Source organism: Bos grunniens, chromosome 24 (genome assembly GCF_055505025.1).
Source record: "Bos grunniens cultivar Pamir isolate PY7600 chromosome 24, Bosgru_T2T1.0, whole genome shotgun sequence".
Classification (NCBI taxonomy): domain Eukaryota; kingdom Metazoa; phylum Chordata; class Mammalia; order Artiodactyla; family Bovidae; genus Bos; species Bos grunniens.
In genome coordinates this window covers 46,646,887-46,674,191 of record NC_141188.1, presented here as the reverse complement: position 1 = coordinate 46,674,191, position 27,305 = coordinate 46,646,887, and the positions used below count along the sequence as shown (strand labels likewise).

Here is a 27,305-nt window from a genome sequence, read left to right as displayed (position 1 = left end):
GGTGGGAAAAATGGGTTGGAGAGACATAATATAGCCGCTAGGAGAATGGAGCTACTAGTAGCTAGTAACACAGTGACTAGAATTGTGGAGAATATGGGAGATGTAACACAGTAGCTAGGTGTTTTGCAAACCAAGCCATATAGATTAACTCTAGCAAAAAAAAAAATTTTTTTTTTTTTCAAGAAGTCTTCCCTTATCGCTTCAGGTAGAATGAAACCCCACTCTTCTTGACATCCATTGTACTACTCAATATATTCCACCAGGTACTATCTTTCCCTTAAAAAGTACAAGCTCTTTGAAGGTAGAGCTTGCGTTTAATTCTTCTCTATATCCCCAGCACTGAGCACCAGTATTATGCCCAAATGTTACATGAGTTGAGTTAAAATCACAGTTTTTGTCTCCAGCCAGTCTGCACCTTAAAGAATTTATAGTCCATGTTATTAGATTCCTAAAAAGTTATGCCCGAGACACATTGCAGAAGAAAAAATAAAATATTGACATGAAGGTTGAAATCCCCGTTGGTTCAGGTAAGGATCTAAAAGCAAAGGAAACAGATTAGATCCAGCCCTGTGTCTTTGCTTACATAGTTTTAGATGACCCCAATCAAGAGATCACAGAAAACTAAACTCAGGAGGTCTTTCATTACCTGATCCTTAACTTAACTATTAAGAGGCTTGGTCAAGAATATGTCTCCAATGATGTTTTGATTATAAGAATGTAATTATTTATTAACCAAATATATACCAAACTTCACTATCCAACTGCACTATGTGATAAGATGATCTCAGGCCTGCTTGATTCTGCTCCACCAGAGAGATCAGCTCCAGCTGGTAGAGGAGATAATTCACTGCCCAGTAAGTACAGAAATTGGCTGCCTTCATCTGTGGTGGGAGGTTTATCAGAAGAGTTCAAGAGCAGCTTCCACAGAAGGCTCAACTATGAAGCTACAGGTAAGATTTTTCTTCTCGGGGGTGATGGCCTAAGAGGGCCCAATAAAACTCAAGAATGTTTGCAGGTCATAGATCGAGGAGCCCAGAGCTGAGCAAGGCAGCCCCGTAGTTAGAAAGCAACCATAGAGTTGACAAAGCATTTCCACACACGTGAGCACTTTTGATCCCTGACCACAATGGTAAGAGTTATTATTTCTGTTTTATAGATGAGGTAACTGATATGCAAGGAGGTTAACAAACAGTTAAGTTAACTTTGAGAAAGAAAAAAAGAGAAGGCCCTGACATCTGAAAGCTGACCTGGCCCTCACAGCTAGGTCATGTTATTCTCCTGATGGATATAAACAATCTTGCAGAACACTAACCTCAGACAAGGTTATTCTGAGACCATGATAAAATGAGACAAAGCAAAGGGTACTTTATAATTTTATCTAAACAAACAAAAACAAGGCCATCATGCCACCCACAAATACTGAAAACCCACTTAGAATGAGTGACATCTACTTCTTTACCAGTAATTCTCACTATGCTGCTGCTGCTGCTAAGTCGCTCCAGTCGTGTCTGACTCTGTGCGACCCCATAGATGGCAGCCCACCAGGCTCCCCTGTCCCTGGGATTCTCCAGGCAAGAACACTGGAGTGGGTTGCCATTTCCTTCTCCAATGCATGAAAGTGAAAAGTGAAAGTGAAGTCGCTCAGTCGTGTCTGACTCTTCTCGACCCCATGGACTGCAGCCCACCCGGCTCCTCTGTCCATGGGATTTTCCAGGCAAGTGTACTGGAGTGGGTTGCCATTGCCTCCTCCGAATTCTCACTATACATGAGATTTATTAAGATACCCAGTCATAGACTTTTCCCCTCTTCCTGACAGCACCCAATGTGGAGCAAATCTTCATTTCCTTGGACCCTGTCTCAAATCATCCAACCAAGGCCAAGATGCTACAAACAGTTCTTTCCAGCACCCTTTTCCTGAGATAACACTTTGCCATGATGTGCATCCTCCCTTGATTGAAAGAGTAATAACCCCAACATGTTCAACTACAGGTGTGAGCCTGGTGGTCTTTGGCTGGAGGATATTGACAATTTCCATAAGGTTAAGTGGGTTGCCATGATCACGCAGGTGTTAAGGGTGGTCTTGTTCTTTCCTGGGCACTAGACCATTGAGCAAGGTTAACCCCATCAGCAGCATATGTGAGACGCCTGGAGATTACAGTGGCAGCTACCAGGAGATAATTGAAGGGCACTGGGGGTTTACTGGAGACTAAATCATCTTAATATTTCCTTTTCAGTCTTCAGTTTGATTTTTCAAATCCCTTTCACATCTAACTTTCTTATTTGAGCCATATATTAATGGCAGGTGGGATGGAAAGTGGTTTGCATATGGTCTCCTAGCTAGTTAGCAGAAAGCTCCTTTCCTTACCTATCACGTACTCCTACCAGTCCCTGTGTAAAATGGAATACCTGCTTGACATTCTTTTTGGCCATGGTCAAGTCCTATGATAAATGAAAAATCAGAGGATGAGAGACTTGGGGAAGGTGAGTTTATCTAAAATGGGCATGAATTTTTAACAAAATTCTACACTTAGTGTAAGCAAATAATTACCAAGCTTCACAAAATTTGATGTACTCATAGGCTTCTTTAAGAGATGGATGGGACTCAGATCATAGAAGGTAACAGTTGAGATAGAGCATAAATAAGGTATTTTGTTCAGGTCTGGGACTCACATTTTAGAGAATCAGTGAGTAGCATGTTTGCAGCACATTCAGAGGTGGGTAATGATTGTGAAGAATAGCTTTGAAACCAGGTCACAGGAAGAATGGTTGAGGCAATGGGGGCAGGGAATGGAGAATAGTTCACATGGTGGAGACGTGTCTTCAGACATGGGAAGGCCATCACATGGAAGAGAAAATAGATTTTCACTGTGTTACTTTGGAGGCAGAATTAGGACCAGTGGGTGGAATTTATAAGAAGCCAACTTTTGGCTCAATATGGGAAGTGCCTTTTTAACATAGAGAATTGTCCAACAATGTAGATGTCAGCAAGCTTACTATTCTTGAGGGAATTAAAGTAGAAGCTGGAAGGGATTTTGTCAAGGACGCCTGAAAGCTGGTCTTGCACTGGGTAGAAGTTTGTATCCATGACACCTGAGGTTATTCCAGCTCTAATATGCCCATCTGGGTTTTTCTAGGCACTAGATGAGATGAGGGTGGGGTGAAGAATTCAAGGATTAATACAATGCAGTAACTTTACTATCTTGTGTTTTTGTGTAACCTTTTGCTATCTTGGATTTTAATTTGATTAGCTCTTTGGTCAGGTATCATCTCCCCATCGAATTTATTTGATAAAAATGTATTACACACTGATGTTTTCCAGGCTCTGTGAATACCTTGGTAAAAACAAACAAACAAACAATGACATGGACCCTTCTCCTAGAGTTTCATCAGGATCTTAAACTTGAAAGCCTTAACTGTATATTCTTTAACTCTTTACCTCCCAAAGAGCATCAGTAAAGTGTCAGTCCATAAATATGACTGCATGTGCAAGAACAAACGAGAATTCAGGACAATTGATGTCCAGCTCCAGAAGCCTGCTGAGTCACCTGCTTCTATCGTGTCATCTCAGAATTTTAAAGGAGAAAACTACTTCCAGAAGCCCTTGAAGTCAGTTTTCCCTAGATATAGGGGATGGCCATCCAAGTTCAAGTTTAAATATTTTAACTGCTCTGTAGCTCACAGAGTGTTCTCAAGAAGTAGTTCTCAGGACGTTTTACTCTGGAGATGAGGAATAAAGGACACTGTCATCAGACCTCTTTATCAATATTTCAGTTCAGTTCAATTCAATTCACTTTTAATAAGAGCCTTTAAGGCAATGTATTAAATCCTCCAGAGAATTCAGAAACAAATAAGATGTAGTCCCAGTCTTAGGAGCTTACTTTCTGGTTTGGAGCCTGCTGATAAATAATTGTAAATTTAAAGTAAAACATCTAAGTGACTTAGGGAAGAAACAAAGAGATGGAAATTACACTAGTTTTAGGGTTTAAGGAAGGAATGGCAATTTCACGGGAATTTTGAAGGATACATACATTTTTACAGTAATTGTAGGGGGAGAATATTTTAGGAAGACAGATGAGCTTGAGAAAGCCACTGAGATGGGAGTGTGTGGAATGTCTGTGGAAAACAGTCAAGATCTTTGTAATTGGGAGCTGAGTAAACAGCGCTTGTGCGCTCAGTCACTCAGCTGTGTCTGGCTCTTTGAGACCCCATGGACTGTAGCCCACCAGGCTCCTCTGTCCATGGAATTTTCCAGGCAAGAATACTAGAGCAGGTTGCCATTTCCTCTTCCAGGGGATCTTCCTGACCCAGGGATCAAACCCACGTCTTCTGCGTCCCCTGCACCGAGGTAGATTTTTTACCACTGTGCCACCTGGGAAGCCCCTGAATAGGTAGTGCTGGTGATTTTGTCGTTAAGTTGCGTCCGACTCTTGTGACCCCGTGGACTGTAGCCTGCCAAGCTGAATAGGTAGTGGTGGGAGGTAAAAGCCAGAGGATGAGGCCATAGAAGACAGAGACTTGGGCCCCCGACCAAGGGTTTCTTTTAAGTTTTGTAGGTAAAGGAGAATCACGGAAAGCTTTTATCCAGTGAAAAGGGATAATCAGAGCCATAACAAAGAAAAGGTGCAACTGGCAGCTTTGTATGGATTGAAAGTGAGAGTGACAGGGCAGGTATCTAAGAGGGAGAAAAGAGCCAGATGAAAGGACGGGCGCATGAAGCGGAAAGAAAGAGAGGAATCTGAGCCGAGATGCTGAGGAGGGGGAATCTACAAAGTTTAAGCTTTGGAATAAATGTGGCGAGGAAGGAAAGGGAGGGATGGTGGCGGGGGAAGGCTCGGGGTAAGAGCAAATAGGAAGGGCTTTTAGACAGTGGTTTTGAGGTGCTGTTAAGACTCCAGGCTGACCGTTTAGTTGGCAGTTGACTCGAAGCCGGTGTCCAAAGCTTGGGAGAGGACTTGGGGTTAGTATCAGGAATTTGCAAGTCATCTGGGTAGAAGCCAATATTATATTAAAAAGATGCAATCATTCAGGGATTGAGGTAAAGATTCTCAGTGATTTGGGGGAATGTCTGTGTTTAAGGATGAGAAGGTAGTAAAAAACAAACGAAAAAGATGGAAAGTGAGGTTTGTGATAAAAAAAAAGTTGAGCAGATGACAGTAACCAGAAGAGACATTTCAAGAAAGGCAGGTTGGTGGTCAGTAGTTTCAACCAAAAATAGCTCTGAGGTTTGGCAGTTACTGATGTTCTAGAGTCCTTTAGAAAATAGCATCAGCACCTAGGGGAGGAAGCAGCCAGATCGCATGGGGCTGTTCGTGCAGTGGATCCAGTGACAGGAGTCACATTTCCAAGGAGTAAGGAAGTGAAGGAACATGTTGAGGATAACATGAGTGACACGGTGTTTTATTAAAATAGGACACATTTTTTAGGGAAAAGTGTATACAGAGGAGAAGCTAAACGTATGAGCAAGAGTTGTAGAGGTTTCTTACTGAACCGATGATCAGGAATCAGGTATGAGGCTGCTGCTCCTCTCCCACAGGTAACTGGCTTGTATGCCTAGCTCTGAAGCCCTGTTGCAGGTGGCTCATGCATCCTTTGCTCTTGGGATGCTCCCACCCTGTGCCCACCCACCTACTGCCACTGAGAATTGTCTTTAAACGTCCCCTCTGTCAGGGACTTCCCTGGTGGCTCAGACGGTAAAGCATCTGCCTACAATGTGAGAGACCGGGTTTGATCCCTGGGTTGGGAAGATCCCCTAGAGAAGGAAATACCAACCCACTCTAGTACTCTTGCCTGGAAAATTCCATGGATGGGGGGTCTGGTAGGCTGTCCATGGGGTTGCAGAGTTGGACACGACTGAGTAATTTCACTCACTCACTCACTGGCAGGAATCTCTCTTTTCTCTGAATCTCTGTTGTATCAACTATATAGCTGGCCAGTTTAGCCTGAAATGATTTTCTTAACTGAATGTGTTTTTGTTTCCAACTAGACTGGTGAGGGCTAGAAGAAGTTTTATACTTCCTTTGATTTTTAGTAACTCCTCGCAGAATGTGAGCACACAGCAGGTGCTCAATAAGATCTTAGACTCATAGAGTTAAGTTGAGAAAGTGCAACTACCTCATTTCCCTGATGCAGAAACTGAAGTGTGCAGAGGTTTTTATGACTTCATTTACTTACTCTGTCTGAGCATGTTTTTGTGGCAGATACTGAGCAAGGTGCTCAAGGTTTCAGGAGACAAAAAGATTCATAATCTGGCCTGGAAGAGAGACATGTAGACAGCTCAGCAAAGTATAAATTGTACAAAAGGAAAAGGGTGGTTTGTACAATCTGAAAAATGAGACATGCGTGCATGTTAAGTATCTTCAGTCATGTCCGACCCTATGGACTGTAGCCCATCAGGCTCCTCTGTCCGTGGGGATTCTCCAGGCCAGAATACTGGAGTGGGTTGCCACGCCCTCCTCGAGGGGATCTTTCCGACCCAAGGATCTAACCCTTGTCTCTTGTAAGTCTCCTGTGTTGGCAGGCTGGTTCTTTACCACTAGCGCCACCTGGGAAGCCCCAAACATGAGGAGAGGCTCTTAATTCAATCTGAGTAGTGAGGTCAAGTCCAGAAAATGCATCAGAGGGGAGCAGCAGTTTGCCCTGTGCCTTAAATATGGAGAACTTAAGGCTTGCTAGTGTCCCTGCTGGGGTGTGGCCCAAACCTCCCAGACCACACTGGCTCTCTTACACCCTGAGCAATGGTTAAGTGTCTGACTGAGCAACCAGTGGTTCTGTCCCTGGCCACAGTTTCCTACCCTGCCCAGGCCAGGTATGTGGACAGGGACTGCTGCTTGTCAGAAATTTGGGTGATAGAAGGAGCTTCTAAGGAAGGGGAAGAGAATGATGGAAGTGCCTAAGATTGGCAAGAGAGCCTGGGATAAAAGGGAAGGGCTTAAGAAAATGTGGTCATGGATTACTCACAAAGCCTGTCCTACACTTGCCCAGAGCTGGTGGTTCAGCAGCACTTTTAAAACTGAAATCGTGTGTGTATGTGTGTTTAAGACTCTTTCTACTTCGACAGCAAAGGACTCAACCCTATCCAAGGGGTGTATCTTTTGGTTAGCTCACAAATGACATGTTATTTGGGACCAGATGTTTTTGATCTGAGTTCCCCAGTTTTCTGCCTTGCAGTCCCTGGAAGTTGGTTCTCTAGATTAGAAGTCCAGATCAGCAAGAGGAGCTCAATCAAGAGAAAGGGAAGGCAGAGGAGGGAGAGCTAAAGACAATTCCACATGGAATTGCACAGGGAAGACTGAATTTTAGAAACAAAAACCTGATCAGCAGGAGGTGATGTTGATACATTGTTGGCATCTCAAGAAGGGCTGAGGCTGGGAGTCTGCCGCTGGCTTTTGACCACTGACAGCACAGGATACCCATGTAGGGGCTGCCACATGTCTCTCAACTTCTAACTCCTCATCCTTAATGTGAGAGGTGGTTGGGGAGTGTAGGGATCAAATAGTCTCTGAGATCCTTTCCAACTCTGGTGGTCTCCAGATTTCTAATTGGAACCCCAGGAAGAAAGCAGTTTGTCAGTCTCTCTTCTCACCTCAAGAGGAGTCAGAAAATATTTGGCTCTGGCTCATTAGCATGGGAAGTGGTGGCCCACAGACATCACAGTCGAGATATTAATAGATTATTCCAAATGTTATATTTGCATAGACGCACCACTCATTATGCAGATTGCCAATTATGAACTGTTTGTTCTTTCTTTCAGGGGAGAAGTTTATTTGCAAACTGCATGAGGTGACTTTGGGCAGCACGGAAACAAGGCATCACCCAGGAGTTCTGTGCACAGGGCACTCTGCGATGACCCGCGCTTGACAAGCTCTTAAAGAGCCAGGTGAAGTTTGCCAATGAATGCCAGCTAGAAAGGCAATGAGAAGGAAATCTGTGATGGAATTTAAGGACAAGGGCTGAGTTAAGAAGATCTTGAGATTAGAGGGATTAGACACCTAGTGGTGGCACTGGTGGTAAAGAACCCGTCTGCCAGTGCAGGAGACTGAAGAGATGCAGATTCGATCCCTGGGTTGGGAAAGTCCCCTGAAGGAGGGCATGGCAACCCACTCCAGTATTCTTGCCTGGAAAATCCCCATGGACAGAGCAAACTGGTGGGCTACCATCCATGGGGTCGCAAAGAGTTGGACATGACTAAAGTGACTTAGCATGCACATGTGAAAGAGAAGTAGGTTTGCTCTAAATTCCCTGGGTTAGGAAAACCCCTGGAGGAAGAAATGGCAACCCATTCCAGTATTCTTGTGTGGACAATCCCATAGACAGAGGAGCCTGATGGGCTACAGTCCACTGGGTCACAAAGAGATGGATGTGACCGAGTGACTAACACACACATATGCAAGCACAACCCCAAAAGGGCTCAGTCCTTTTGGGCCACAGGACTTCTCCTGATGGAGCTGGGCAAGGATCAGGTCCCCTTCTCACATGTCAAAGAACTCCAGATTTTATAATCACCTGCAACTTATTGAACACTAATCTGTAGGGGTACTGTCTGAAGTCATTTACTTGGGTATCTCATTGAACTGTGTAGCTGTTAGGTGATAGGGAAGCTTAGAGAATTTACATTTGCTCCTATGCTGACTGGTATTTGATCACAGGCTATCTGATCCCAGAGCCTGTGCCCTTAGCCACTACACTTCTATATTCTACTCTTCCTTGCACACTTAATAATTTGATCATGGGTCATTTTTCTCAGGGCCGTATATAAACCCGAGACAGAATTCTGAGGGCATTAAGATATAGGAGCATCTAATATAGTACCCCAATTGTCCTCTATTAGACTTCAGCATTCCACTTAAGCCTCTAAATCTGAGAGTTGCCTGAAATTGGCTCCAGAGGGAGCATGCAGGTGATTAATGAGTTTTTAAGAGGGGAAATGAGGGAGGGATGGAAGAACTGTTTGCCATGAAGAAAAAGAGGCTGAGAAGCTAACGTTGGAATGAATAAAATCATAGACTCTTGGAAGAAGAAGAAAGTTTGGAAGTCACCTTATCTAATGTCGTACACAGTGCAGGAACTGGAGAGCTCTGAGCTGAATAATGTAAATGTGCAAAGAGGTGGGAAAGTCTGTTTTCTCCTTATAGGAAGTCAGGGAGGGTTGAAATCAGTTAATGTCTTCACTGACTGTACATGTATGTGCCCGAACCTGGGCAGGATGTCATAGGGCACACACAGAAATGAGTCTGTTTTGAGAGATGAACTGGTATAGTTGGGTTTCAAGACCTAAACATGAAATAGACTTCACAAGAGAGTCTACTAGTAACAGAAGTACAGTCTGGAGCTATTCTGTCTAAGCTGATGACTATTAGTCACGTGTGTCTATAGAGCATTTGAAATCCGACTAGTTCAAATTGTGCTATAAATTTAAAGCTAAATACTGGATTTCAAAGATTAGATTCAATAAATATTATTAAATTTAATTTTATCTCTTTTAAGCTTTCTTATATGTGGCTACTAGAAAATTTAAAATGACATAGGCGGCTCCAATTATATCTCTATTGGACAGTGCTGATCTAGATTAGATACCAGCTGTCTAGGGTATAGTTAGTCCATGGACAAATAGAAGAGGCCTCACCTAGGAACTTGTCAGAAATGCAGCCCCCATCCCTGATTCTGATTCCACTGAATCAGAATCTGCATGCTATAGAACCCCATACTTGATTTGTATGCACACTGGAGTTTGAGAAGCCCTAGACACTACCAGTGTTCCACATTTCCTTTGTGGGTTGATCTTTTCAAGTATTCACACTTCAACAAAGTTAGTTCTGAGAAGAACTACCTGAATGACCAAGAATAAGGTCCTTCCTGAGTCTATACCTTAGATTTTTCACCTATAATGAAAAATCAGCTGCAGTAGATGCTCTTAAAATCATCTCCAGCCCTGTCTATAATTATAGTGCAAAAGTTTTGTTATCTGCCAGAAGTTAATTGTCCACTATAACATTTAATTTTAGAATCTCTGGTTCCTAAAGTCTTACTTAAGAAGATAGTAAAAGAAAAGCAAAAGTCACCCAGGCTCAGTTGTGTCTGACTCTTTGTGACCCCATGGATTGTAGCCTGCCAGGCTCCTCTGTCCATGAAATTCTCCAGGCAAGAATATTGGAGTTGGGTAGCCGTTCCCTTCTCCAGGGGATCTTCCAGATTCAGAGATTGAACCCAGTCTCTTACATTGCAGGCAGATTCTTTACTGTCTGAGCCACCAGGGAAGCCCATCTAAGAAGATAATATTCTTCCCATCTCTTCAAGAACATTTGTTAACTGTATATCAGATAAACCTGTCTCATGTCCTTTTAAAAACTTCATTTCAATATTCATGCTTATCAATGAATTTACTTGTAAAGCAAGCACCAAATATATGCAATGAGTAAAGAAAACAGTCAGATTCAAAGGTATCCATTATTTACAACTGAACATCTTCTCTGGGCTAGATCTGCAAAACGAGCATTTAATGACTCTCAGAAGATAGACAGTAAGCAAACATTATGGGAAGCAGAAGAACACAAGGGTAACAAGAGAGTGTCTCAAATCAGAAGGACTGAGATTCGTATCCAGGTTCTGCCTATATATGTAATTATAGATAAGTCCTTTGACCTAGCTAAGCCTCATTTTGTTTCTCTGAAAAGGATTAAATAATGTCACTATTTATTCGTTCAATAAATTGTACAAGGGTTAAGTTGTTTTAGTATAGTTTTAGTGCTTAATAGATATTGGTTATTATTATTATCATTAATAGTTGAGACTAACATAGAGTGTGACCAGGTAGGATAAGTGTGAAAAGAGCCTTAGGACAGGAGCTACTAATTACAGTTGAACATCACAACAGGGTTTCCCTGGTGGCTCAGTCGGTAAAGTCTGCCTGCAATGTGGGAGACTTGTGCTTGATCCCTGGGTTAGGAAGATCCCCTGGAGGAGGGTATGGCAACCCACACCAGTTTTCTTGTCTGGAGAATCCCCATAGTCAGAGGAGCCTGGCAGGCTACAGTCCATGAGGTCACAAAGAATCAGATACAAGCGACTAAGCACACATCACATCAGAGAGGTGTAACCTGCAGTTATCTCACAAGTACTCTAAGACTTGGAGACATGGGTGAGACGTGGAATACGAAAGTCCTCGATGTATCTGGAGAATGGGAGAGAGGCTAGCTTTGTGAACCCAAGTGGACAGGTGGAATTATGGTTGTAAAGGAAGATTGGGTCATCCTTGGTTGTGGAAACATGTAGGAGAGGTATTTCGGGGCTACGAGATAAAAAAATTGGAACTAGCAATGAGAAAATGGGTGTCTAACTGCCCAAACTGAATGCAGAGTCCCTTTACCTTTGTGGGTGTTGTTTTGCTTTGGGGACGACAGCTTATTCCGTCAGCCCATCTCTCTGGCCTGTCCTCCCCCACCCAGCCACTGGCAGTCATTTCTCACTCCCACGCTGACATTTCCCTGAGACTCATTTCATGCTATTTCTTCATGGGGGCATCTGGGCTGACAATGCAAAGAGCCTTTTCCCACAGAATTGAGAGGAATTTCTGATTATGCGCAGGGATGTCGGCCACCGTGAGGTCTTGCACTGTTTCCATCCAGCCTCCCGCGATGATGGCGTTCCCCTCTCCCCCTCCCACTCCATCCCCGCTTTCTCCCTGGGAACTTTTTGCTCCCTCTGGGAATGATTTCTCAAGATACTCTCCTGTTTCCAAGCTTCTCTCTCTCCAGCCAGACTGATGGACCCCACGCAAAGCGTGCTCTTTTTGGGGACCGGCTTGTGAGCCCTGCAAACACTTCGTTGGTGGCTACCCTGTCATTTCCATATCTGGAACTCTGTGCCTGACAGAAAAGGTTGAGTGAACACACATATATTTTGGGTCTTTCTTCAGAAAAGTTCTTTTGAATATGCAGAACAAAGTGAGGGCTACATTTATCTCTGACCTTTTCCGGCTCTTTCTTGCATCTGTTAAGGGAAAAACAGTCCTCCGAGCTCCTCAGCCTCCCCTCCCTGGGAGCAGATAATAGAGTTGCCTGCATTCACTTCGTCACCAGCTCTCATTCCTCAGGCCTGCCGGAATCTTTCCCCATGGCTGATTCTCCTTGGGGTTTGGGGGTCCAGGGAAAATAAAATGGGATCCTTGGGGAGCACTGAGGTGGGGGCTCCTGCCATAGGTTCAGCCTTCAAATCTTTTTTCCATGAAGCCAACTGACCCCCCTTGCTAACTCCTGTGTGTTTCCTAGCAGAGTCCTCTCTGATCTGGGGAAAGAATGCATCTCCAGAACAGGGAAGGAAAAGATGGAGAAAGCATCAGTTCACTCTCCACAGACCAATCAGAGGAAACTCAGTCCACAGAGTTTTACCAACAGGGGGACCCAGGGGGATCTCTTGAGGAAAGAGCCACCTCTACACATTCTTGCCATTTCTTATCACTTCCAAAGGGAACAGCTATTACATAGGAGAAAGAATGCTTGGATTTGTTATCAGGAGTCTTGGGTTTGATCCTTATCAAGCCTTTTACAAGGTCACACACTGGACTGTAAGCTTCACAGAGTCCTGGTATCTTCTCAGCTTCCCCTTGTATCTTAGAGCTTAGCCCTGTGCCAGCTGCATGGTAGGTACTTACTCATGAAACATGATCTAAGCAAGTTCATACATAAGATATATGTATACACACATACACACATACTCATAGCTTTGCTTACACTATTAAAATAGATTAAATGAATGCACTATGAACAATGTAGTACAATAATGATTCTAACATGAAACTAAGCTTACCCTCCACTAGAACTCTATCCTTCAGTCAATCAATCCGTACATGAAATACTCATCTTGGATTCTTGAGATTTCAGCATTAAATGTACGGTATCTCTTTGGTATGCAGCCTTATGTTTTCCTAATGTGCTGTGCCTAGTTGCTCAGTCGTGTCCAACTCTTTGCGACCCCATAGACTGTGGCCCGCCAAGCTCCTCTTTCCATGGGATTCTTCAGGCAAGAATACTGGAGTGGGTTGCCATGCCCTTCTCCAGGGGATCTTCCCAACCCAGGGATCAAACCTAGGTTCGATTGAAGCATAGGAGGCCCAAAACTGTCTTAGGTTCAACATTTGCTCAGTTTCACGTATCCCTAAGTGGAGATAATAAACCCAACTTCCAACTGCTTAACAAGGGAAACATTATAAAAGTCATGTGTCTAATGCGACAGGAAATATGCTATGGATCCTCCCTTCAATCTCACCATAGACACAATCAACTCCACAATCAACTCCATCTCAGTCAGACTCCTCATGGCTGATACCCAGAAAAAAGCTAACTATGACTCCAAGGGACCAAGATTTCTCAGCTCCCAGTAAGCAAGGAGGCTATCTTAAGTATCTTAAGTATTCTACTATTTTAAGTATTATCTTTTCCCTCCTACACTCCCAATGAAAACAAAACTCAACAGCAACAAGCCAAAGTACACAATTAAAGGCAATGGATAACTATAAGTGTGGGGATAGTACTCTTTTGGGAGGCCTTGCTCATTAACACTGCATATAAGATCTGCAAAATTCTTCAGGGCCTTTTATTCAAGTTAAGAGTTAGGGTTAAGGAAGTGTGTGTCTCTCCATCCCTCCCAAGTTCAATTTGCTGGCAGGATGTGTCTGTGTCCCTGACCTCCTGGATCCCCACCATATGAGTGAAAAATGGCAGTGCACAGAGCTCCAAGGGGACATACAGGATCACAGCCATCTAGATATTTCTGATCTGAGGTGTCAATCAGCGAGCTTAAGATTTGCCACTGATTAATCAGAAAGAACATTAAGCCTTTAGTGTCTTTCTCTAGACAAAGACCTGCCACTTTGCTCTGATTACAATTCTTCAATAGGGAGCCAGAAGTAATTTGAGCCAAGATAGCCTCTGATAGCTGGAGAAGGGAATGGCAACCCACTCCAGTATTCTTGCCTGGAGAATCCGATGGACAGAGGAGCTGGAGGCTACAGCCCATGGGGTAGCAAAGAGTCGGACACGACAAAAGCAACTGAGCACAGAGCATAGCCTCTGATAGCAGTGGCCCCGGGAAGAGAGAAAGCTGATGAACCCTTTCAGTGGATGGGTGGGGAAAGAAAGCTCTGATGTGCTGGTTTCCTTGGTGTAAATACTTTCATCATGGCCAACTTCAAGCTGCCGATGTGAAGCTGGAGAAAGATGAACATACTTGGCTTGGTATGAGCCAGCTCTAGCACACCACTGGGAGGGTGACCTTTGCAAGGCCACAGGGTCACCAAAATGTCAAACCACAGAGTGGTGACATGATGTTCCAGCCTGCTTGCTCCCTGATGGGTCAGCTTGTCATTTAAAATGGAAAGAAGGTAAATCTTTTTCTTAAAAAATTATTTATTAAAACTTTTTTTGAAGGAAAGGCAGACTGCCATATGCGGCACGTCATTTGGATGTGTCTGGAGCCTTGGAAGCCTGACTACCTATGTTCTCCTACAAAAGGACTTCAAGAACTTGTCTGGAGTTTCTAGCCAGGGAGCACAGTTACTTGTCTACCCTTAACCGAAGAACTGTCCTCCTCTTACCAGGGAGAGTCGGCCTCTTTGACGGAGCAAGCGGTTTTGGGAGGGACACACGTAGAGCACCGAGGGAGGGAGGGAGGGAGCACTACCTAGACAACCAGATCAACTGAATCAACCCTCAAGACCCATGGGGTGACAGGTGCTGCAGCCAGATCCCCCTCAGCCAAGGATGTTAATTTTTCACACGCAGATTCCATGCCAGGTTCAGCTGGTTTCTGAGACCCCAAAATCAAAAAGAAGAATATATTGAAGGAAAGGGCCTCATTCTCCCTATATCCTATAGAAAACTTTGTTTTATCTTATATATGTGAAATCTTGGGGAATTTTCCCCAAACACATAGCTACTGCCTTGTTCTGGGACCTCAGTCAGGTCATTTTCCTTTCCTGGGTTGTTGTTTCTGCATCTGTAAAATACGGAGGGTGCATTACAGTATCTCCCAAGTCTCTCATAGTTCTAACGTTCCTCAATCCAAACCTGAAAACCCCAAAGCTATGAATCCAAGATATAAAAGACAAGTAAAAATTTCCAAAGAAATATCTTTTATTGTTTACATGCAGCTGGGTGACCAGTTCCCTGCCCCTCTGCCAAATGGAACTGTGATTCTGACAGGTTTTACTCCTTCTCCCCACTCAGGGCCTCAGCGTGCTATGTGATTTGAAAGGCTATCAGCAAGTCCCAGCCTTTGTCCTTCAATTGCCCTCCCACTGCCCAGGCACTTGGCCTGACCTTCTACCTTTGCAGGTGATCTCTGTTCCACTCTTCTCATTCTGAAGTGCATAGACCCCTCTGATGAAGCAGATGGAAGCTCTCAGTAGCCACAAATGCTTTTGTATTGATAAATATTCCACTAGGTACCAGCTGAGCCAATTTTCTCAATAATGAGGGAGACACACCAGGTATGTATGTGTGGTGGAGGCGGGAAAGTAGGAGATGAAGATTCAGGCTCAGTTTCTGTGAAGTGGAGATGTGTCCTGGGCATAAGGCTGCAGCCAGCTAGTTACCCTGGACAGCCAGAGGCCAGCTCATGGGCAACTGCTGGGGAGAAGGCGAGAGGAAGGTGCTATAGGAAGAAAAACGATCCTGAAGAAAAAGGTAGAAAAGTGACAGACAGCGCCCTAGCTCATAGCTTGCTGATATCCTTCTTGTATATGTCAGCTGTCTTTGCTGTTGAGGGCGTGGTGTTGGAGGGGTCCTTGGCATGAGTTACATGAATGCCTTGTCCCTATGATGATCAAAAGTGGCTTCCTCACCTGGTAGTACCTGGATGGACAGAGCTGAGTCTGGCCTCATCACAAACCTTTTCAGCAGCTAACCCCCATCCCCGCTTCCCACTCCTCAACATGCCTGATGAAGGGGAGGAGAACAAATGCGGAAGGAGGTCAGAAGAGTGGTCCCTGGGAAGACTAAGCCCAGAAACGACAATGTGACTGTGGTGACTGCCACGGCTACTGAGTGCAGGGAGCCAGAGGGGCTCGGCTGAGGAAGCCCAGGTCCCAGTTCAGACTCCTGACAAGGGAGGCAGCTGTGCTCTGCTGTCTCCTCCAGGGCACACTCTGCTTCATGGTAAGTCCTTTGGAAAGGAAACACTAAACGATATAGTTATGATTCTCTACCCCTGTTTTGGTGGAATTTTCTGACCACAAAACTAAGTTTAATGAAGTAGGCATTTTTTTTTTTTTGGTACATTTGTTTTGCTTGAGTGCATACACTTTTTCTGCTTATGGGATAATCTAGTTCTATTTGTAGCCCTAAACTGGCTAATTGGACAATTCATGTGTACAGCATGCATAAGAGAGAGTCCATTCACAGTCTTGGAAAAACCATTAAAAGCAGCAATAAAAGTAATAGTAATAATAATAGCAAATGTGTCTAGTGCTTATTAGAAGTCAGGTGAGGGAGCTATGACTTGAACCTTAGCCTTCTGGCTCTAGAGACCATAACCACCAAAGGACAGATATCTCCTCTTCACCGGGAGTGTCACCATGTGAGATGGAGGAAGACCACTGAGATAGGAACTACAGGTGACGTGGGCCCGATGCTCAATGTCTCAGATCCTCCATGTCTTTTCTGAATAATGAAGACCATTAAGACCAAGAAGATTCACGGTCACATCTTCCATTTTGTGTTTGGTGTCCTTTAAGATCCACAAGAGCAGGGATGTGCACTGTTCGGCACATGAAGTAAGACGTGTTTGTAGTGACCATTTTCTATGTAAGATGAATATGGTTACTCCAAGGTGATGAGCTCCCAAGAGCTAGAAAAGAACAGAATTGGGACCTACACCTAGAATTTCTAACTCTCTGTGTAAAGCCTGGGCCCTGGAGGAAAGCTAAGTTTTGCACAGTGCTCTGAGCTAGGAAGCCCATGAGAACCCCTGAGGCTGCTAGGGTTTGAGGGGAGGAGAGGGAAGACCATGAGGGAAAGGGAAGACGGGAGGACCTCCACATACCTCATCCAGGGATGACCCTGACTTATTTACAGTTTCATTTGGAGAGGACTCTGTGTCTTGAAACTCACTCTGTTCCAGCTCTGTCCCTCTTCACATCTGGGCTACAGTGGAGCTTCAGATTACCATCAGCAAGAGAAAAGATGTGACTGGAGATGGTGCTTTATTTCTTCTCAGTAAGACCTTACTAGTGAGGCTCTGTGAGTAAATTCTTATTCCTAAGAAACAATCCATCCCTACTCCTGGAAAAACAACTCAAGACAACATTGAAAATAAAAGTGAACAGAACATGTACTTGCTATATTGTACACTGCCTGATCTATGCCCCTTATAAAAACCTGCAGTTCTTCTTTATAATGAGAGACCATTGACTTCTTTCCAGAAGAAAACTTCTTTATCTCCTATTGTAATTTACTCCCATTCCATATATGTATAAATAGACATATACATTTGTAGACACATGTAGATACATATGGGAATACAACATCTCTGTATATGTTCATGCATAAATTAATTTTTCTTATAATTTGTCCACCTCCTGCATACAGCTATCAAAAAGCAACTCTCTTGCTCTTCTTTCATTTTTACTCCCACAATGATCAAAATAAGTAAACCAACCAACCATTGGGAAGCGCCTCTAAGAATAATGTGATAAAATCTTGAATTGCTGTTAAGAGCAGATTGAATTCCAAGCTTAGCCTGGGTCAGCCATGTGGCAATTCAAATAATGTTTATTAATTATGTCCTAAGCATAAGGACTGGTGGGATATATACCAGAAGTATACGGGGCAGCTCCGGACCCCCCTGGCCCCCAAGCTAGACAAGAAGTAAATTGGGAGGATCGGCTGGCCAGTGGGAGCTGTGGTGAGGACTGGGGTAGGCTTTAGGGGATATTGGTGTTTGAAATGGGTCTGGAAAAATGGCACAAATACTGATTTTTCCATGACCTCTCTAGGCAAAGTGAGGGGACTGAGTTTTGATGGTGAGCAAGGGAGTTTCTCATGGGAGGCAGCAGCCGGGACTCTGAGGAGCACATTGGAGCCCTTGCCCCCTCCATGCCTTTTCCATTAAAGGAGCAATGAGGTGACATCCCAAGGCCCCCAGTTCCAGAGTGACACCCCAGGAAGCCGTCTGTGCCCAGGGAGCTCCCCTCCCTGGCAGCTCCCCAGGCAGCAGGGTTCCCTCCTGTCAGTGCCACCTGGCAGAGACCCAGTGCTCTGCTTTTGTCTTAATCCGTGTCATTCAGGAGCAAACTTCTGAATTTTCCCCATCTTCCCCTTCTCACCACAGCCTTATTGACATTCCGCAAACTTTCCTGGCCCTCCTCTTTTCCAATTCTGTGAGAAGACATTTCAATGAGTCTGAGCTGGGACCATTTAGCACTGAGGCTGGGATCTCTATTCACAGCCGGGTCGGTTCTCACAAAATTTGAGTCAGGAGGCTAAGCTGTTCCGATCCCCCATGGCATTGTCTCAGAGTTTCTCGGGCCTGGGCTGCCAAGTTCAGCCGAGGTGCTGATCTCCCGGCTTTCACAGACCTACTTATTAGCAGCTTGCTTTCTTTCTTTCTCTTTTCTTTTTTTTCCCCTTCCAGGCCCATAGATACAATTATTAGAAATTCCTGGTTTTGTGCCCATATTGAAAGAAGGCCTGAATGGGTATGCTAAGGACCCGAAAGTGAGCCGCTGTCCCTAACTCCAGCTTAGGCGGTTAATTAGATTTGGATGGTTTCAGAGGAGCAGCTGGAGTTTTCAGAAAATGGAAGCGATAAAAAAGGGGACTATTCAAGGTATTTTGGAGGGGCCCTATAAAACAACGTCGCTGTGAAATGGGGTTTGGGAAATACAACACTCTTGATTGGGGGGGAGGGGTGGGAGGAGAAGAGGCAGGCCGGGGAGACAGGACTCGCTGTGAGAGGCAGAGAAGTGCCAGGCCTGGCTGGATTCCATTCACACGGATGCTGTCAAGCTGGTGCCACACAGCGAGAGCCGCAGTTAGACGGCAGCTCCAGCACGGCCCTCTCACATAATTCCTGAGGCAGGTAAACTGGGGAAGACACGAGGCAAATAGTTTTCTTGGAGTCCAAGTCCCATTTGGCTGAAACTATCAGCAATTTGTCAGGAAAAAAAAAAAAAACAACAAGTTTCTGCAGTCCTGGCTGTGCACAAAGGCAGAGTGGGTGATGACCCACGGCTGAGTGCACCTGGAGCCGCGCTCTCCCTGCTTCAGGCAGAATTTGACTCTACCTGGAATGGCTGATGCTCAGAATTCTCTGATGTCCTTGGTTTCTCTCACTGTGATCTTTTAAACTTGTTAAATATGCAAAGACTGGAAGAAGGATGAGTATCCTCAGACACGGTCTGACAGTGTGACTGGGCAGGTCACTCTGTCTGTCTGTCGTCATAGGGGATTTCTTCACCTGAGACCAGGGACGTGGGGTGGATGCCCACTCTCACATTCAGTTATTCACTCGTAATAATGAGGGACGCTTATGAGAAGTTTGGGGGAGGGGGCGGTGCAGGAGGGCCTGAAAGCTCCGAGGGCGGGGGAGGAGGCAGGAGGAAAGACAACTTGCTGTGGTTTCACGGGTCAGGGAAGGGCAACTGGTAGCCAGTCTCCCAGCTCTGGTTCTACTGCCTGGTGGCCAGTGGCCTGAAGCAGTTCTGGGGACAGTGGTCAAGGGGTGCTCCTGGGGTGAAGGTGGGTGTGAGTAGTTCATTTTGCTCCAGGGAGCAGTAATTGGGAAACTTTCTTGTAACCTAGCAGTTTATTTTCTGCTTACTGGAAGACTTTCTTTAGACGAAATCCCACACTAGGAACCTGGGAGAAGCAGAGCAGTCCTGAATGGAGGGGGAGGGCTGCAGGGCCACGCTTGGCTTGCTGGTTTTCACTCCTGAGATGGCCCCGTGGGTCCAGGCACAGAGCCCTGGGCCCCTGGTTGCTTTAGAGCTTCTATATCCAACAAAGAAGCTTCTGCCAAACCCAGACGTTTTAACCTGTCCCATCTGTTTCTCATATTAGGGTCTGTCTGAGATTCCATGAGACAGAATTGTCGAGGTGCCCCTCCTTCGCTCCTGATTCAGATGGAGTCAGTGTGTGACAGACTGTCTGATTGTGGAGGTGGGAGCTGTGTGGGACCAAAATGTGGTTATTAATATCAGCGTGTCCACAGGCTGTCAAGGCCCAGAGAGAATCATGGTTTCAGCTAATCGTTCGCTCATTCCTTTAGCAAAAATGCTTCCTTTTGCTGAAAACTGGGCAGTACTGTGTCCCGTGGCTGCTGGGGGTGAATGAGACATAATCCCTTCTCTAAATGGGTTTGTAGTCTAATAAGGGAAAGAAACCACACGCACAGTCACGATGGTCCAGGGCAACTTCATCGGTCCTGCATCGAGAGGACACGAAGTTCTCCTAGAGAAGACGAGGCCTCTCATCTCGGTGACCTGACAGGAGTAACACCGTGTGCTCTTCAGAGAGGAATAACACGCAGTGACGGGTCTGGTGCTTGCTGTCCGTTGCATTCTGTTTTGACATTTTTTAAGGTTTAAATATTCAAAGGCAGGAAGTGAATAGAGAAAAAGAAATGGAGAAACTAGAGGTGGCAGGGAGAAGGCAGGGGGAGATGTGTGCTGCTTTGGACAAGCTTTCAACACGTGACACTGTAAAACCGCCCTTTTCTGTTCAGAACTCTGATATTTTTAGATACTGTCTGCTCCCAGCTCTTGTCTTTTCATTGTCTGTGTGCCCTTTCTCTCTGTGGCATATTTTTAGATCGTGGGCTTCTAAAAGACAAGAACGATGGGCGAGTATTTTAATAAATCCATTTATAATGCAAGTGTTTCCCTTCCTTGGAAACCAGACCACCAGATTGAGGGCCATGAGGCAAACAGAACCCACACAGAGCACCCCTACCCCATCCTATTAGCTAGCAGGAGAATGAGGCCTGGGACAGACACCTAAAACATCTTCTGAAATGGACTGCTTAGAGACACAAAACAAGCCTGTCAGAAGCTTTTAAGAAACAGTGATTACTAAACTCTGGATTACTAAACAGTGATTACTAAACGCAACTCTGTTGCGTGTGAATCTAACTGGCTTTGATGATCTGAGAGGTCTGAGGAGATTTTGAGAGGTGAGGGGAGATGAGGCAGATTCTGCAGGAAGTTGAGGAATTGGGAGAGATAGGAACCGAATGGGTGGTTATTCAGCGCCTACACTTTTGTCCCAGATGCTGTGGGGGAAACGAAGAAGTAGGAGACCCCAGAGCCACTTTCTGGTTTTCAGGGGGTGGTGTAATACAGCTAGGAAGTCTTCACTGCTACTTGAAGAGTGCACACAGGTGCGCCATCAGGTCCTGTGGTTCCAACAAGGGGAGGGCAGAGAAAGGAGAGAGCTCTGTGGGATAGGTTGGCCCACCGGGAGGAAGGGCGCTTTGATGATGAAGGGGAGTCCGGGAAAGGGAACACTGGTGGAGGAAGTCCAGAGGCAGATTCAGTATATCTGGGTTAAAATGAAAATGCACCCTCCATCTCCGATAGGCGTAGAGGGTCTGGGTTGGCGAAGAGCATGGGAGGAATCTGAGTAAAGATTCTCAATAGAGATAGCGTGCGCATTTGGAGAGAGGGGGGCCTTGAATTCCACGCTGAAAGATGTGAACTTTCTCCTGCAGGTGGGAGACACTCTTTTTCAGACCAGGAAGCTGAGCCCCTATCCTTTCACCCGTTGGAGAGGAGCCCTCGCCGGTGGTCGTGGCAGGAACCCGCGCCCGGACGTTCTGCCACGTTTAGCGTCACAGACAGAAGGAGCTGGAAGCGCTTGCCTGCCGTAATTGGCTCTCTCTAGGCTGCTGCTTTGTGAGAAGAGGCGATGCTCCCTCCTCTACACACAGTGATTGCTGGCCCAAAATAGCCCTGCACCTGCTCTAAGATGCCTGAGAGATAATTTCAGCTTCCAAGGAAACTGCCCTGATTGGTGTTGATTTTTCATGACCTCCCTTCAGGCGAACACCTGGAGATAAGCACCTGATCACAGAGGCGCAACCCGCAGAGCCCAGGGCAAGGAGGTGTGCGCCCCAGCCCATCCAGGAGGCCCTCTACTCATCTCCCCCAGGGAAGGGGGCCCGGGCTTTGGGGCTTCTGCCCCATGTGGACCCACTCCAAAGGGTTAGATGTTAACTGGCTGGTGAGAGGGCCAGGAAGGCTGGGGGTCCGAGCTGGGACCACTGCCGGGGTAGCACCTTCAGAAGCGGGGCCTCCTGTCTCGGATTCACAGTCTGACTCTGACCAACCTTTCCAGTTACCTTCATCTCTGTCCACTCACCCCTTTCAGCTCAGTTCAGCCCTGTAAGAGGGCCTTCCTTTAACTCATGCCTGGAGTCCTGGTCAGTTCCCCTTCCAACTCAGCTCTTTTCTGTAGATCCCACTGTGACCATCTGTGTGCAGAAGGGTCTTGAAAGGGGCCACAGAAGGATCAGTGCAGCAGCACCACGTTTATGCCGCATTACTGATGCCCCTACACGTCAGACACTAAGAAGTGGCTTCCGGGGCATTATCGAATCTGATTCCCTCCAGACCTCCAGGAGGCTGGGGAAGGCATCCTTTGGGTCTGTTTTTCAGATGTTTGTTAACTTGCCCAAGGTCTCCCAACCAGAAGTGTTAGTAGTTGGGTTAGGACTTGGTATTTGAAGTTCACAGTTTTTTCTCCTTTCTGATGTCTTGGGCATACTTTATACATTTAATTATGGGTTACTGGAAGGAAGAAGGGTTGCTTCAACAAAGTCAGGCTTTGTGACAGTGTTTTGTTATGTTCATCTGGTGGGTCGCTGGGCCTCTGAGGATTCTCACCAGTATTCCCAGCTTTGGAACGCAGGCCCAGGCAGGCACTGCCTCCGAGAAGGAACAGCCCTGCCAGAGTGGCCTGTGGGAGCCGTGAGGCTTTGGCCTGGGAGACCAAATCATTCGTCGCAACTCAGTCCCTCTGGGAAAATTTGGGGAATCTAATGTGGAATCCTCACTTTGGCACATCACTGGCACAAAAGATAGACAACTAATCTTTCTGTGTGTGTGTGTGTCTCTCTTTTTCAGAGAAGTTATTTTTAATTTTTTCTTAAACTGAAGATATGCGCAATCAACTGCCTTGATTGAGGAATTACATGGCCCTCACCTGCTCACCTGTGCTGATTCACCAACTTTGCTTTATCTCCAAGGAGACTTGTGTGTGTGTGTGTGTGTATTGTGATTACTAAACCTGTATCTGCGAGCTGGGGGCTTTCTACTTTCTAGAAGTCTCGTGAGATGTGGCAGGGTCCTAGCCTTTCACCGAGGTGGAAATTGGCTTCTTCCCCAGGGATCCTGTCAGCCCCCAAACTGGTCTCTTCTTTGGCAGCCTGAGAACATGGGCCCAGCAGCCCCTCCTCAGGACAGCAGCAGCTTCTCCTTACTCGCCCAGTGTATCCATAGCTGCAGAGGAGGTGGGGTTGAAGAAGGGGAGAACCCAGATCCACACTCTTATTTTTCCTTCCTCTTCTAATTCCAGCACATTCCCCTGTTTAGCTCTGTTTTCTTACCATGTCCTGAGAGAAGCCAAAAAATACTGTGTCCCAAGCCACTTCCTCAGGAAAGAAGTTCTGAGATGGAGAGGAGAGTCAACCTGTCCGTCCTGACCTGACCCCCAGCTGCTCCTCTAGGCTCCTGACTGTAGCATTCCCTTTCCTCACACCTGCAGCCCCAGCCTCCCCAACAGCCTGAACTATAGCCCCTGCATTTCTAGAACTGAGCAAATAACCAAAATCCATAGACTGGTGAGGGCTTCCCCATTGTCCCCTTTCTGCGTTCCAGGGCTTGGTGTGCTGTCATGGTCCAGCTGATGGCCAGGCCCCAGGCCCTGTCCTGCCAGGCTGATGGCTTTTGGCACCTGGCCCCAGGACCGGCCCTGACCTCTGCTTTCTAAACCTGGATGGCTAATCGTCTCAGTCATTTAGGGAACTTTAAAAAACATTTGCCCCAGACACCATGTGGAGATTCTCATTCAGTAGGTCTGTAATTTTGTTCAGGTTCTCAGGCTAATTCTAGTGCAGCCAGTCAGGTTTGAAGACCTTGAATCCAGACCCCTCACTTAACTGCTCTCAATTCATCTCTCAGTCTCTTTGCACCCAGACATTTTCTTTCCTCTGGCTACAGCCTTGGGGACAGGCAGCTTTCTGATCTCAAATTTGATCACTTTCCATATCCATAAGTGGTATACTATCACACTCTAGAGAATTTCTATAAATGGGACAAAAGTCTGTTGAATGGACTTTTCTGTTTAACCAGCCACGCTATACGTGACGATTGCTAAGAATATAATAATTGCAGTCATAATAGTCACCTGTAATAGGAAACAAAGCTGTTCCATACTCATTTAGTCTTAATAAAAGCTATAAAATCCACCAGTGTCATTACGTATTTTTAAACGGAGAAGACTTGGAGAAGAGAAGCGACACATGCAAGGACCTGCTCATCCTATTTTTCTGGGCGTTTTCAGTGCTGAAGATCATGGCATACTAAGCACGGAGCCCACAGAATCCTCTGACATGTCCACAGAGCCCTCACCACCTTCCGTCCAAGCCATCACAAACCCCTTTGGATGCTCACAACAGTCCCAGATGACTCCCTGTCCCAGCTATAGGCAGTCTCCACCTTGTCATCCACTCTGGCTCCTGCAGTCAGCTCCTCTCTAGCACCCTGGTTGGTGTTTACCTGTCTTGGGTCTCCTTTGTTTTCGCTGTGTTGGTTGTACTATTCCCTGGCAGCCCAGCCTGGCCAACTCACTGGTCAGCCCGCTAGAACCCTGGGATGGAGTAGGAGCATTCAGACAATAATGCTTAGAGGTTTGGGGCTCAGGTCTGTCTGAAGCCAGGTAAACCTTGTGGAGGCCTTGACTGTGTGAGCTTGGCTTCGGAGTTTTTATTTGTATCCAAAAATACCTTCCCTCTCTATCCAACACTGGCAGCTAATAAAAAGATGGTCTCGTACTCCTGTGTGAGATTTGGATCACTGTCAGTATCATAAAAGCTGTCCTCCATTGAAGACCTACTGTGTTCCAGGCCCTGGGCTTTCTGCAAGGAAGGGGCCTGATCCTGTATAGGCCAGAGCATTTGGACTCGAGATTAATACAGAAATCCAGGAGCTTCTCTGCTCCAGACCACAGAGCTGGGAGGAAAGGAGCCTTGTCTCCACTCCACGTCTCAAAGGCAGGTCAGCCGCCAGTGTTTCTTCCATTATATGGTCTCTCTTCAGTTCCATTAATACATGGTCCGTTTAAGATAGTGTACATAAAAAAAGAGGAAGAAACACCGTGGGAGTGATCAATCACCGGCATTCTTAAGTGAAATTTTTCGGTTGATGCTTCCCAGTACACTCAGCTGAAAATCCTTTGGAGTTTTGAGAGAGGCAAACCAGAGGTAATTGGGAGGTTGTGATAACTTTGTAGATCAGCAAACCCAGTAGAGCACACAGACAGAGGTGACTTGGTGGGCCGCATGCCATACTGATTTCTGAAAATTTCATCCCCTTCCTGATTTCACTTCCTCTGGCCATTTCCATGGAAACTGTCTTTTACCAAAGCAGTTGCTTTACCAAGGCATTGACAAACTGACCCCACCAAGTGCCACCACCACGCAGATGGCACTTCACTAGAGAGGATTCAGGTATAGTATCCCTCTGAGATCTGACAACATGCCTGCATTTGTCTGATGCACTGAACTGGAAATGTACACACATCAAAACTATCTTTGGCATGGCTTTTCTCTAGTGCTGGCCACACGGTAGATATTACTTTGGCATGGCTTTTCTCTAGTGCTGGCCACACGGTAGATATTACTCAAGATGCCTGAGTGCTGAGTGCTAGAATGAATTACAGATATCTTTGCTACCAGCTCAGAAACCAATCCATCCAGTCCTTGCCTATTTCTCGAGTTTCCTCAAAACTCAGCCTAATCCTGATGCCTAGAAGCTCTGTTGATTGATCCACTGGGGATTTTTGAGGCCTATTGATTAGGTAAATAGAATGCTAGCATGTTGGGCTGATGAGCTAGAGAACATCAATACCTTAGATAAGCTTGAATCAGCGGCTTCTTCTGGTTATAGCATAGGCAATTTGTCTTCATTTTTACCTAGTATTGATGCTAAAGAGAACAATTATTCATTCACTTTATAGCTTACCTCAACCCTAACCCTTTCAAAAAATCACCTTACTCATCTATGGTATTTTAGAGATAAAGCTAAGAGTTTTGCCTCTTTCATAATGGAGGGAGACCAATTGAGCACAAATAATTCTTATCATCTCTGGCTGCTATGCCTTTCTTGGCAGAGCCCCATTCGTCCTGTTAAAAATCTTTCTAATCTCAGAAAGGAGAAAACAATTAGCAACTCATTTAATCTGTCTGTTTAACATAAATCCCTAAGATTTAAGAATAAAGTCAACCTAAGCAGCTACAGGTAGACTACTACAAAAGATTGGGAAGTCCAGGGATCTGTATTTAATCTTGGAAGGTGGCAAGCAGAAAACCACTAGTCACATCCTTTACCCAAGCCTGACACACACAGACTCTCAAATGTTTCCATTTTCTTGGTACTCAGGCCCAGGATTCCTCTACACCTAGAATATATGTGCTCTTCTACCCATCCTGTTGGGGCTAATAATGTAAAAGAACGGAAAACCATTCACGGCCGAGGTCACCAGGGATAATTCATGTGTGGATAATTATGAGACAATTGCCATTTTAATCTCTTAATTCTGCCTGGGTCTGCAGGAAAATTATGCTAAAATAAAATAGGTCATGCGGACACCAATCATAAGTATTTTCTGTAACAAAAATGACCTATAAAATGAACACTAACCTTCTCATATTCCCAAAGAAATATAATATTTACAGAGATCCCAGGTCCCCTTATTTCAGCAGTTTACCCTCATTCCTTCCTGGTATCCCTGGTCGTTAACTATAAAATGAGCTTTCTGCTGTTCTGGATGCACACGATTATTGGAATTCCCTAGAGTTTTCTTTCAGGTCCTTGTATACATAGTCTTTTCTCTTGCTTTTGTTTATGCTGTTTTCTCTTCCTGGAATAACTGATTCCCCCACTCCTTACCCCTTGACCCTCTTCACTGCCACCCCTTCCACCTTGCCACCATCCTCAATCTCAGATTGCACTCCAACTATCCCTCCCTTAGGGAAGCCTGTTCTGTCACACTGCAGCCTAGCTCTGGGCTCTCTCTTACCTGCTCTGGGTGCTCACG

General features: G+C 45.5%; 1 long non-coding RNA gene across 7 annotated transcripts; it reads left to right on the top strand.

Moving 5' to 3' along the window:
- On the top strand, positions 1-24,456 carry LOC147346198 (uncharacterized). 7 transcript variants are annotated; one of them, XR_015153479.1, is made up of 5 exons: positions 1-527; positions 813-950; positions 7,751-7,876; positions 21,700-22,410; positions 23,114-24,456. It is a non-coding gene; the product is annotated as an uncharacterized LOC147346198 (long non-coding RNA). The 7 variants fall into 7 exon arrangements; XR_015153473.1 differs by having other exon boundaries at positions 19-527; positions 21,700-22,092; XR_015153474.1 differs by lacking the exons at positions 1-527; positions 813-950 and adding an exon at positions 2,158-2,481 and having other exon boundaries at positions 21,700-22,092.
- Positions 24,457-27,305: the final 2,849 nt, after the last annotated feature.